The following is a 13,868-nucleotide window of genomic DNA, read 5'->3' as shown; positions in this document are numbered from 1 at the left end:
CAAGCTCATATCAAATAGTAAACACAAACTGTACATTTACTTCTAGTAATCACAACAGGAATTCACTGGGGAATTTTTTTTCTTGTATGAAATAGAATAAATATCTAAAGTCCATATCTCTTCTAACATATTCTATGTAGAAATAATAAAAATGGTTAAAAGCCAAGTGTAGCTTCATGCTAAAAAGTAAAAAACGTTCAAATATTTTTGATATCAGAAGAGACCTCTAGTTACCAGTCAATATCCCATTATCATAATTCCATCTACCTTAGATCAACATTATACTGATCATCATCATCACCTTCAAGAAACCACCCAAATAATTAAGAGAGGTTTCTCTCAAGACATCCAAGCCTCTGAAAATCAAACTGAATCAAGGCTCTGGGGACATTGTAGGCGGCATTTTCTTCAGATCAAACCCTCTTCCAGAAATCGATTTCTTGACAATTCTTACCAAAATACCCATCTCTCCTAATCTCATTACCACTTCTTTTATCCTCCTCTAGAAAAGCGTAAAAGCAGATGTTGTTCATATACAGTATTATAAAAGAAATCTAAAATATTACTTATTTCATCAAGTTCAACACCCCCCCCCCCCAAAAAAAAAGAGGGGTGATAGATTAGCAAGGAAATAGTTGGATCATCAAAGGGTGTGTTTATGCTTCCATTGCGAGGACAGAATCAGCGTTTTCAAACGTTGATTCATAACACTGATCGCAAACCTGGTTCTGGAAGTGCTGTTTATGCTTAACTTTTCAGAGGCGAAATCACGATCTCCAGCTGGCTTCGCATCATAATTGTCGTTGAGCAGGAAAGCGAGGTCAAATTGGGCGCGCCCTTTTTCGAAAGTTTTTTTATGAGTGTTGTTATGGGGAAGGTTCGTCGACTGTTATATAAACATCAAACAATTTCGATATTTTAGTCATTGCATGGAGCTTCTTGATATAACCATATAATTTCCACCATGGTGAGGATAATAGTAAGAAAAAATAAAGAATATTAAGTATACAAAATAATAAAATATCTATTTCTTTATGCTACTGGGGCATCTGGCGAATATCTCCTCATTATAACTCATGTTCCAGGGTTTTTTTTGGGTGTAAATCCCTCAACGTTCATCGTGATGACAAATTGGAAGAGTAATACTAGTAATAGTACTACACATGCAAAACAATGGAGATGAGAGGTAATTCCGTGGAGGTAACATGCGACCATGGAGCAATGCGACTGTATTTGCCCGCGGATTTTCATCTCATCGGAAGCATGTACCAAATGACGTCATTTAAACACGTTTATGATCGTGGTTCTGTTTATCCATCCCCAGAAAGCCTGATCCTGGTCAAACGACGTTTACAAACGCACCTTTTTGTGAGTTTACGATCATCGTTTTGAAACAGCGTTTAAATGAAAGTAAGCATGGACGCAACCGCGTTTTGGACTAATCACGTTTGGAAATGCTGATTCTGGCCTGAAAAGTGGAAGCATAAACACGGCCAAAGATATCAATTGCAAGGATGTAATCAAATACATCTGAGAGTCACCTAAAAGGGCTGATGGGACCAAATAAAGCCATCATTGGGGAAGAATTAAGTGTCAGAAATGATCAGAAATTGGTGCATAATTTGAGTCTTGATGACAACATGGTTGAAATCAATACATACATCACATGCAAACAATCAGACAAATAGGCTACTAAAACTGCTTAAAGCTAAAAGAACAGCAATGCATTCCCCCCAAAAAAAGAAATTCAGATAGTTAACTTGCTGTAAAAGGTTAAAAGGAAAAAAATAATAAAGAATTCATACTTTAATTTTAATCGACAATTCACATCCACTTGAACTTCAATTTGAGTATTATTTTTTTTATGTAAAGTTTTAAAAAAAAGTGATTGAATACTTGAGCCAAGAATTATGTACAGAATTTATAATCAATCTTTATGCAATTTTTCAGTCACAATTTAAATCAAAATACTATAATTTGATTAAGGGTATAAAAACAATTTTCTTTATCTGATTCCGAAATAGGTCAATCACAATTAAGACTTGTAATACACCGCCCTAAAATTGAAGCAACAGAAACTTCCATTTTAAAAGCAAATGATTGATAATTACTTTCACATCAGTCTGATATCTGATGATACAAATTGAAAAGACAGTTTCAGGAGGAAACAAATATAAAAGTAATTAGATTGAACAAAAGTGAAATATCTGGGTCATTAAGATACTTGCATAAAGAAAGATTAAATAATTTGTCCTTTATCCAATCAAACTTATTTCATTACAAGGGGATCTTTATAAATGAGCTCCTAATAACAGATCAAAATACAGATAAGCTATAAAACAACGATGATTGGATATTGAGATATTTCTCATTTTCTGAGCATATTTTCTTTTAAACAATTGGAAAACAATTTAAAAAAAATTTAAAAAGAAATGCTGTTGTAAAATATGTTCGTATTATTGAAATTTTACCAAAACTTTAGACAAACTTTAAAACAAGCATCAGCATGAGCAACAAGAAAAGTCATCCTGCCAATACACCCTTCAATCTTTCAAGTATGATGTTACTTTGATAGTAATATATCAATCAAACACTAGAAGAGTCAGACACAAGACTTATTTAGGGGCACAGGAAAGGACAGGAAAATGCAGCTAATGAGAATTGACTTGTTTCTTGTGATATGCCCCAGGTATTTGATATATTTATGATCCCTTGAGTAAGCTTGCCATATCCTACTGTATTGGATAACAGATCTGTTCACATGTGATATGGTATATATCAGGCCTCTTTGAATGATACCTTCCTTTCAATATTTAAAAATGGCCCCCGTGTTGGATGTCTGTGAATAAAACAAGTTTAATAACTTAACCTTGTTTGCTTAAAAAAAAACCAGAGCTATAAACTGTGTTGAACAGTACAGTTACATAATTAATAATTAACTATTTAAAGTAATTAAAGATGAGCCAAATCTTACTTACATAATTTGAGCTAAATGAATGTTTGTAATTTTGTATAATCAAATACAAAAGAAAAAAATCACACCACTTTTTTTGGAAATGCAGCCTCACTCATGGTTTCTGTCATATTCAAATACTCAGATTTTGTTATTTTTCATTTGATTTTGATGAAACTCTGTTGTTTTTAATTATTTAATCACAGTCTTCCTTTTCAAATCAATCCAAGAGTAGAGTTAACATAAAAAGATTGAGATAGGGATCACCTATGTAGGTCTATATATTTTGTTGAGGATAAATTTACAAAATTTGCTCAAGTTATTCTGGAGATGATAGAATAAGGTCACAAACCTGCTATTCACCCCATAGCAGCCCAGAAGGCATTTGGAAAGGCGTATCTGCAAGCCGGTTTTAGATTCCTCTAGGAGCAATTAGCTGGCTTATTACAACCAATCACAAATGGACCAGACTTGATTTGTAGCCAGTTTGAAGGTATAAAGGAAGGTCAAGAAAGGCAATGAGATTATAATCATCGATGAATATTGGATGGATGGAGGTATTTGAATTTCATGGGGAATGATTAGGAATGATTGCATGGTTTCGAAGTGGGGCTTAGAGCCTTTGAATCTGTTTCCTTTGAGGAAGTAGCAAATATGGGTCATTATGAAAGATGGCTTGATAATGTCCAGTCTGTTGGCTATAGTACAGGTGAGATGTCTCATCAGAAAATTAATAATCAATGTGAATAGATGCATGACTAGCTATACACAGGTAAGGCTATATCCCTGGGTAACTGTTATCAAATATAAACAATATCTTTGAAATCTATAGATCTAGGTCTTCATTTATATCAGATTATATTTTTATAAAAAGAGAATAATGTGTGATTCAGGCATTACAAAGGGAAATGACAAAGCACATACATGTTCATTATATCATGGACCTACTACTCTGACTAGAAGGTCCATGATAATATACATGATACACAAACAGGAATATGCTTAAAATATACATAATGTGCAAAAGTAAAAACACACTGAATCTACAGTTCTGTAACATCAATTTGATTTGTACATTTAGGGAGGGTTTGCAATTTCAAATAAGCTTTGATTAGAGTTTAGGGTCAGATATTTTTCAGAACAGTAAAAAAAAAAATTCTCTGAAAAAATATTTCCATTTCTCTTCTCTTCTACAGCTTGCATGCCTACAAACAAATTAAATGATTAAATCGTTAGGTACAAGGAAAGCATAAATTAGGCACACGTCACCAAGTTCTTGACCACAATACTCAAGCTTAAAAGAGTTTCTGCCCTCTGGTTTATTTCATATTCTTGACATTTCAATTCACTCACTTCAGGTTCATAATTTATTTATCCTCTTTTCATCGTTTTCCTCGGTGAAGGCGTAACAACGAAGAATGCAATGTTTCCCCTATGCATATGATCCCAAGCTGTAAGCACCTCCTTCCTGCCTTGAACTTCAATATATGGGACTACACAACAACTGCCTAGAGACAAACCATATCCTCTGGAGTCAAATTCAAGGGGTTGTGACTCTTGGGACAAATTAACATCATAGTTTATCGTTTTCTCCTTGGCAAACAGGAATAAATTTCCTGTAAAATGGCTCCACCACCACAAAATAACCCAGAATGGATGCAGGGTGTTAGTTTCTTTAAGCTGGTATAGTGAGTGTTTTTTTTTAAAGAAGATTTAATTGTTTTACCCCCCTCTTTCCTCTTTCTCTCTCATCTAAGTGAACTCCCAGTGAAACAGTCAATGTCATGTTGCACTTTTAGCAGATATTCTCCAAGGGGCAATAACAATTGTGGTAAAAAATTGTGTCTCAAAATCATAGAACCTTGAAGGTATACATGTTTTTCTAATCATTTTGATACACAGTGGGGATTGTCTGAGTAGTTCAGATGCCCTAATTTACTTATGAATATGAAATATAGAAATGAAAGAGGCAAACTGATATGAACATTCTTTGTTCTAATTTTATCATTCAACAAGAGGTCACATATTAATTACTTTGACTTCCATTTGATCTGCTAAAAATATGAAGTTTGAGAACTGATGATTAATTTATGATTTTCTAAACTAATATAGAGTACAAATGAAAGGATACAATAAAGAAAAGGTGGAAATGGAATTCAACATTAGAGGACAAAAATTAAAAACAAATTCAATTTCAAATCAGGTTCAATACTTGCCATAAATCCATGATGACATCTTAATTTTACATATATTGCATTAATAAATAAAATGTACAATACATTTACAAATTATAGGCTTATATATTCTATGAAGATTCATAAAACATGCTATGATAAGATCTTGGATCTAAAGTAGATGTGACATTGTTTATTGCAACAGGATTGCATTTCACACATTTAAAAAAAACTTACCTTGAAATTTCTTTATATTTCAATGTACACATACACATGTTATTATATCTTATTGAAATACATGTATACAAAAGAAGAAAAATCCTCGCTGGTGTTTCAATTTCAATGTTGGACTCTGAATACCCCCACCCCCTATATAAAAAACATACACAAACTAATCTAAAATATGGAAATTTAAAGTAATAAGTTGGCGAGCAAGCCATTTTCATGATTTGTGACTTTTTCAATACATTGGCAAGTTTGATTGTGTTTTCAAAAGCACTAGTGGCTGTACAAGAGTAGAAATTATGTTAGCAAAGTGGGAATACAGAAATTGATAAACATAACACTACTGTGCAAATGCCATTTTTTTTCAACAACGTTTCAACAATGTAAATCACCGCATATATCAATATACATTATGAAGTTTTAGTAGGTCATTCAAACTATTCTGTGTATTAATTAGTAACAATATTAAAATGAGATAATGATTATCTTTGTCTTGGGGAATAAAAGTAATAAACAACCTACACTGGACACATGTGCAAAAAACTATCAGAAGACAGCATGCATTCTTTTATCATTTCTGGTTCTCTGTCTGCATACAAAACAGAAATGATCTTTAAGTTCAAATATAATTTTTGATGGGTAATCTCTTTACTGGAATCTAAGTTTCCTATTGCCATTGAACATCCAACACTTTTAGTTTACCAATTTGAATATTTAATCATACCTTTAACTTGGGCAGTACGGTGGGTGTTTTTTTTTCTTTTTACAGACAGGAACTAATAAATTTATGAATCTTCAACCCAATGTATTTATGATGTGCATTTTGACCTTGAGATTAAAATTCTATCTCTGCCAATCACACATACAGGAAGCTGATCGACGAGCAATGCTTTTGTTCTTGGTTAACTTTTCAGACCACATCCTACATTTTTCTGATATCTCTTGTCATTTGCTACTTTTCATCTAAAATCTTGATGACTGCTGATTTCTCTCCCACCTACAATTTCATGTTTAGGGAATTACTAACTGCTATTTTTCTATGAATTTTATTTCAAGATGGAATTTTCAGACAATCTCCTTATCACATGTTTTAGTCATTTTCCATGAATATTATTTTTAGATGGAATCTTTGAACAATCACATACAGTGCAAAACTCTTGTGAATCATGAATGGGGACAAATAAGGAGAATTTCATTTAGATTTCATCACTTTAACCAATGGCAAATTACTACTCCTACTACTTATTTGTTCAACTAAATATGTTTCTTCAATAAAAGATCACAAAGAAGGTGGTTACCAAACAGCTATTGGTTTGCTATTTGTTTTGATGGATTCTTATAACGACCAAAATTTAAAAATTAAATGACGCAATTGAACTAAGTACAAATGCTTGCATACAATGAAAAGAGGATTCAAAACAGTACTATTAAACAGAATCTGATTTCCTTTTGAACATTTTGTGACAAAGACTCTTTTTCTGTGCTCAGATCACTCACAATCCTAACCCTAACCATGGATGCATCTCATTTTCCCGCCATCTTTTAGACTCCTCATGTTTCTTTTTGTATACCCCTTCACAGTATCTTCTTCCTTCCCCACTTGTTCTTTATCCCTATGTCTATCCCTATTGTGTTTCTTCTTTCTCTCTCTCGTACGTAACCAATCTCTGCCTCTCACACTTATTCAGTATGTTGCATTGCTGAAAGATATTATTAATGATCATAATTAGCATAATCATCATTGTAATTATGATCACTAAATCAATAGTCACTTTCAAAGTAGGATGTTGTTCTATCTTCTAACTTTACACATACCCCCTACCCTGAATTTCTGTTTTTCAATTTATTTTTATTTTTTTTTCAATTTTCGGAGTATTTCATTTCTGGTGTCTATTTCGAACAATAAAATATGGATTTTAAGATTTTTATAAAGATTTTTTTGTATTCCTCTTTTTCTAACTCTTAGTACTGGTTGTGTTAAGCCAATTATAGTTCATAACCATACAAAATAAAAATACTGTGCATAGCAGTTACGATAGCTGATGCATCTATTTCTGACCATACATGTCTGATGTCGGTCATTGTACCATGGCTCACAGGGGCATGCTCCTTAACAAGCCACAGCACGATACAGAGAGGCAGGCAGGCAGGAAAGCTGGGCTACTCTGCTTCCCATCCTCCCCTAACCGCTACCCTCCTCTATCAACACCGTCTGTTGGCTTTCATCAATTGATGTGCTTTCCTTCATTATTTGGCTGCTAACCAAGGAATCACTTTAAACACTATAGAACTGCATCAATCACAACCATTTACTCATCATAGGAATCATTCTATCTTACTAAAAATGATTGTTGTAGGAGTCAAAGACCTTCTTGAAGGCAAGCATGACAATGATAAAATAATATGAGTCTTGATACATCTCAGGATTCAAGAGAAGAGTGATGAGTTGGGAAATATACTGGGTGTCCAAGAAAAAGAGCAGGACATTAAATTTTAAGAACCTTGGCCTCAAAATGTTTAATTTCTGATTACATGTTTGGTTAATGCATGTTGAAATGAAAAGAATGATTCCAAGATCATTCATTTTGGAGTGTTTAAAAACGGTCTTTTATATGGCCAGTTCAATGTTACAGGCAAGTAACATCTTTCTCCATTTTTACTCATGCTGATACACATTTATAGGTTTCCTGAATACAACACACATCCTACAGGCTGATCCTGACACATTTTATTTATCATCTCTTGCCAAGTTTGTGATATTAAATTACTAATTTAAAGGACAAGTCTACCCCAACAAAAACTTGATTTGAATAAAAAGAGAAAAAATCAACAAGCATAACACTGAAAATTTCATCAAAATCGGATGTAAAATAAGAAAGTTATGAAATTTTAAAGTTTCGCTTATTTTTGACAAAATAGTTATATGAACGAGCCAGTTACATCCAGATGAGAGAGTCGATGATGTCACTCACTCACTATTTCTTTTGTATTTTATCATATGAAATATGAAATATTTTGATTTTCTCGTCATTGCCATGTGAAATGAAGTTTCATTTCTCCCTGAACACGTGGAATTCCATTATTTTAACATTTTGTTCTTCAGGCAAGGAGGTCCTAATCATCAAATTCGTAAAAATTGAAATATTGTATAATTCAAACAATAAAAAACAAAAGAAATAGTGAGTGAGTGACATCATCGACTCTCTCATCTGGATGTAACTGGCTCGTTCATATAACTATTTTGTTAAAAATAAGCGAAACTTTGAAATGTCATAACTTACTTATTTTACATCCGATTTTGATGAAATTTTCAGCATTATGCTTGTCGGATTTTTCTCTATTCATTCAAATCAACATTTTTCTGAGGTGGACTTGACCTTTAAAAAAGAAAGAAATTAGCTTAGAAGTGATTTCATGTCACCAAAATTCAATGATCTTTCTTTGGTAAAAGACACTGTAACCAATTATCTTTAAAAAAAAAATCAAACACCACTTATCTGCTTTTTCAGGTACACTTGGTATAACGCACATGTAACTTGGTCTAAAACTACCTAAGCTGATGTCAAACTTTGCCAATATAATAGCTTGTATTCACAAAGGCTGGTTTAAACCATAATTTTTCAAAATCATGGTTTATGTAGATTTCACAAATTAGAGTAAAAAAAAGAATGTGTGCTTTTATCAGAGGATGCTCAATTCATACTTGTTGCTATGGTTTGAGTCCAGTTATTTATGTAAGTTATTTGCATATAGCTGACTTATAAATTAAAAACTATGAGCTCATTAAACATAGCAACAAGCATGAACTTAGCATCTGCCGATAAAAAATGAGTAATGAATTATTGGGCTCCTTCTCAGTGTACACTATACTTAAGGGTATTTTAATGCATGAAATCTGCATAAACCATGGTTTAAACCACAGATTAAAGAAAAAACCTGTTCTGCATTCGGGCTTATCTGTCCTAAAAGTCAATTCAGTGATCAATAAAGTATGAATTAAAAACAATACAAGGCAGAATAATCATATCGGCACCAAACAACATAATTTCTAACTATTGGAAAGATACAGAAAATAAAGCATTCATATGATGCACTAATCCCCTAAAACCCCTGAAAGAGGATAGAATTACAAGGAGCATGCAATGCTGCAGAAAATATGACTGATGGAACAGTTCTGCACAAACATCGAGATAAAAGAAAAAATGAGAAGCAAGCTTGTAGAAGGAGGGTTTGTTTTACTTACACATCCAGCTCTTTGAAGAGCTACAAACAACAAAAGTAGAAATATTTTGATATTATGAGGGAATTGTATTGTTCATTGTTTGATTTGTGAATAATCCCAGATGGTGAGAGGTACATGTATGCACCCAGGAGGTAATGAATACTTCCCCTCCCTATAGATGCTTCCTATGTTGCATATGATCAGCTTTTAACTTACGCACCATCATTAGATACATGTCTCCTGGACCACCCTGAAGACAAAAGCGTTCACTGACATTGAACCAACAAACAATCAAACATCTAAAACTCATATGAATCATATTATTTTGATGCAATAGCCTTCAGTGGTTATTGCAAAACAATTTCTACCAATTTTTGCTTAGGACATCCTTCCGATCATGTAGGAGTTCCAGAGAACTTTTTGATGATTGGTCCCTTGATTAAATTACTCACAATGAAGGAGGATAATTGATATGGTCTGTTGGAGATTGTGAAAGTTGGATATTGGCATGAAGGATAGTGATTCACCCATGGACATGATAAAAAACCCTTCAAGATGACAATATCTGGAAAAAACATTGCTCTTTAACACTACCTTATTAATTACTATCATATATAATTTGTACAGCACCACCCTTCAGGTGCCATATGGTATGCATTGCACTCTTAAATACATTTACCATGAAGTGTCTTTGGATTTCAATTGGAAAATTAAAGAAAATCTACCGGGGGATCTTTAGAAACCATTGAAAATAAGAAAAAATAATCAGGTGTGTCAATAGCATGAGAAGGACAAGGCATTAATCACACTCTGAAATCTACCCTAAGGAATCAATGTTTTATCTTATATTTAGATTGAATAACATGGACTAAACTGCTGAAAGACACCAAAATCCGTCATAGAAATATAGGGAAATTTTTGGTCAAATAAGTTAACTAAGTTAAAACTTTGGATGAATGATTAAAAATAATTTCATTCCACACTTATGAATTACAAAGCCGTCTTTCACAAAACTTGTTATTAATGACATTGTTCAAGCTGATATCACGAGCTACCGATTTTGTGTGATTTGATGGGACAAATTTTGTCACAACTGTAGAATATTTTTAAACAAATTACCATTCATAGAATTAATAAAAATATTTACAAAATGATCCAAGACGTTACCCCACATCTAATGTTGGATGTCTGAGCAAAGATTGGATTAGGTTTCTGAATAAAATAAACAAATTATAACTTTAATTAATAAGAAATACAGTTTGAAGATAACAGGATATTTTTACATATTTTCAAAAAGACAAGATGTTGCGTATAGAAAAATCTGTCAGTGAAATGACAAAAATGCTGACTGAGATATACAAAGCTATAAAATTAATTGCCATGATGTACAATTCAAGGTGCTGCAAATATGTTACTAATACTTAAAATCATGAATATTGATCATCATAATTACTGTATTATCACTGAAACAAAACAATTTTTCTTGGCTTGTTTGAGGACAGTGTACTTTGGTTACTAATGCAAACCACAATATAACCACCAACAATTGACACGATCCATGTGATGATACGACCAGATGTTAAATGATGACAACCCAAACCTAATGGTCACTCTCAAAGCAGGACGTTCTATTCTACAAACAGGATGTCTTTCTCTATTTGCTCATCTTGTCATGAAATGTCCTTGCAACCACTGATTCATTGGAAGTATAATTGTAATCATGCCATACCGGTGTATCTCATCACCTCTATGACTAATTAGGTATCTCTCACTCTGGGGTGCTCCATATTTCAACAGGTTTATGTAACACTCCAATATGTTTTGAATATATGAATCACTTCACAATCTAACTGAGAGATTGTCTTCATCAATGAGCTTTCTTGTATGTATATGTAGAAGGACAAATGGAGGGTATTTCGACAGGTTTACAGATTCGCAGAAACAACCTTACGCAATGCAAAATGTGTGGGTTAGGAGTGTTCTTGTATCAACGTGACAAACCAGCAAGCGGTGCTTAGGGCGTTCTTGCACCGATATGAAGACAGACTGTGTCTTTGTACAAATCATATTGAAATATAATAGAGCGAACACTACATAACAAGCATCCTTACCTATCAAATGACCCACTGATGACCACATCGTCTTCTAGAATGAGACCGGTAACAGCATCAGAGTGGTGCTTGATGACATGTTTACATTCATAATCAATCATGCTCCAAATACGTAGAGTACGATCATGGGATCCTGTCACACTGTATGAAATATAAGAAGTTGATACATTTCATTATCTCACCTGAAATCATACTCAAAGTTAATCATGATAGTGGTTCAAGCATTTATAACTTTATGTATTTTTCTTTGATCAATAATGATATTATACCAACTAGTTGCAGGACAAAATCATGCAGCTTAGAATAGAAAATATTGAAATGTACATGTATATTGATTGGCACCTAGAGAGGTTCTAAGAAGAAATCTCAGCAAGTTTTCTTATTTAACATTTCTTTGTTAGGGGTAAGGGTGGGGGTGCAAACATTAAGAAAATGGAAAAAGAAAATCATACGATTTGTCTTGGAAAGTGAACTCCCTCCTATTTCTCTGGAGTCAAATTTTAACCTGGAAATGGCATCAAATAAAAGTTGACTCTATCCATGTTAAAGAGACTTATTTTCCCAGAGAGTTTGACTCTAAGTGATATGATTCATCACTGATTCCATACCATCCCAAGTTGATTTGATTCAGAAAATATAGTCACTTTTCAGATATAAGAATATAAATGCAGTAACAATGAATCTTCTACTTTTCAAAAATCTAAATGCTAACAATGAAAACGGGAGTGAGAGTGTGGCCCCTAGTTTAAGGGCCTTGCATTGTAGCACAGTTGTTGTATCATTCACCTGAAAGAAATTTAATTTACCCAATGATTGACTCGGGCATGAAACTGATAAAAAATGTACATAAAAATTATTGTTCATAAGTACATAATCCACAGTGCAGGAGGTTTGGGGGTTTCTTCAGACAAAGTTTGATAGTGTTGCATGGATACTGCGACACATGGTTAAACATTCAAATTCAATACTCAGCAGTCACATAATTTATTTCAAGTAAACAGAATAAAACCTAATACAGTATAAATATCAGCGAAATAAGACAAAAACAAAGTTTCAGCATTTAGGATAAGCATGAAAGGGTAAAATGTGCAACATGGGCTTTTTGAAAAGTAGACACATAACAAAATGGAAGAAAAATAACAATATCTTGGAAGTTGTTTAAAAAACGCAAAATGATGCCTTCTTGAAACAAAAGTGATTTAAAAAAAAATGTTCAAAACTGCCATGTCTACACTGGTAAATAAAAAAAAATTGCCTATTCTTTATCCAGTGCATGTGAACTATACATTATTTTGCACTCCTTTTCATTTTATTTTTAAAGAACAATTTGCTGTCTTCAGTGATCAATGCTCCTAGAAACCTAATCAGATCTCATCCTAACACTAATAAATTGTACATTTTTTTTTTCAACTGAAATGGTTCTTTTCTCATAAAAATACATGCAAATTTTCAATTTTCCCTTTGAAAGCCCCCTACCCTGTTCACGTAACTGCTTGGTGATGTGGTACATGCATCACCATGTTCATATCATCATTAGAAAAGCTACACACAGCTGTTACATATTTTCAGGTAAAATGGCGGAAGTATATCTTGCACCTACTTGGATAGTGTGTCTGGGCAATTGTCTAAGGAATAAAATCCAGACAAATAAAAGAACTGCAAAATATGTTTCCCCTTATTCCCAATTTTTTCAGGAACTTGCCGGTGAGCTGGGTTTATAGTGACGTCAAGTCAAGTTTCTTAGATTTTCATCTCCTAAAGAAGTAATACATAATCACTCTTCTGTTCTACAAAATTAAAGGTCAAGTACACTCAAATAACACCTTAACTTGAATAGCAAAAAAAATCATGCAAATCATTGAACCAAACTTTTTTTTTATTTAAATAAAGTTGTTTTTATATATAAGTGATTTACAAAACATGGATGATATGCAAACTATGATGGTGTCATGACCTCCTTATTTCCTTGGTATTTTTTAATAAGTAACATGTAATATTTTAAATTTCATGCAATCAATCATAACCAATATATGTACACTACATCTAAACATGTAAATACTGGGAGTGTATTGACTCACTATAAAAATAAGTTAATATCAAATTGCAGCATGTTTCTTTAATCTGAATCACATTGATTTGCCTTATTTCAGTTTTTAAACATGAAGTATGATCAATGTAGTAAA

This window comes from Lytechinus pictus, chromosome 7 (genome assembly GCF_037042905.1).
Source record: "Lytechinus pictus isolate F3 Inbred chromosome 7, Lp3.0, whole genome shotgun sequence".
Taxonomy (NCBI): domain Eukaryota; kingdom Metazoa; phylum Echinodermata; class Echinoidea; order Temnopleuroida; family Toxopneustidae; genus Lytechinus; species Lytechinus pictus.
Note: the sequence above shows the minus strand (reverse complement) of the source record.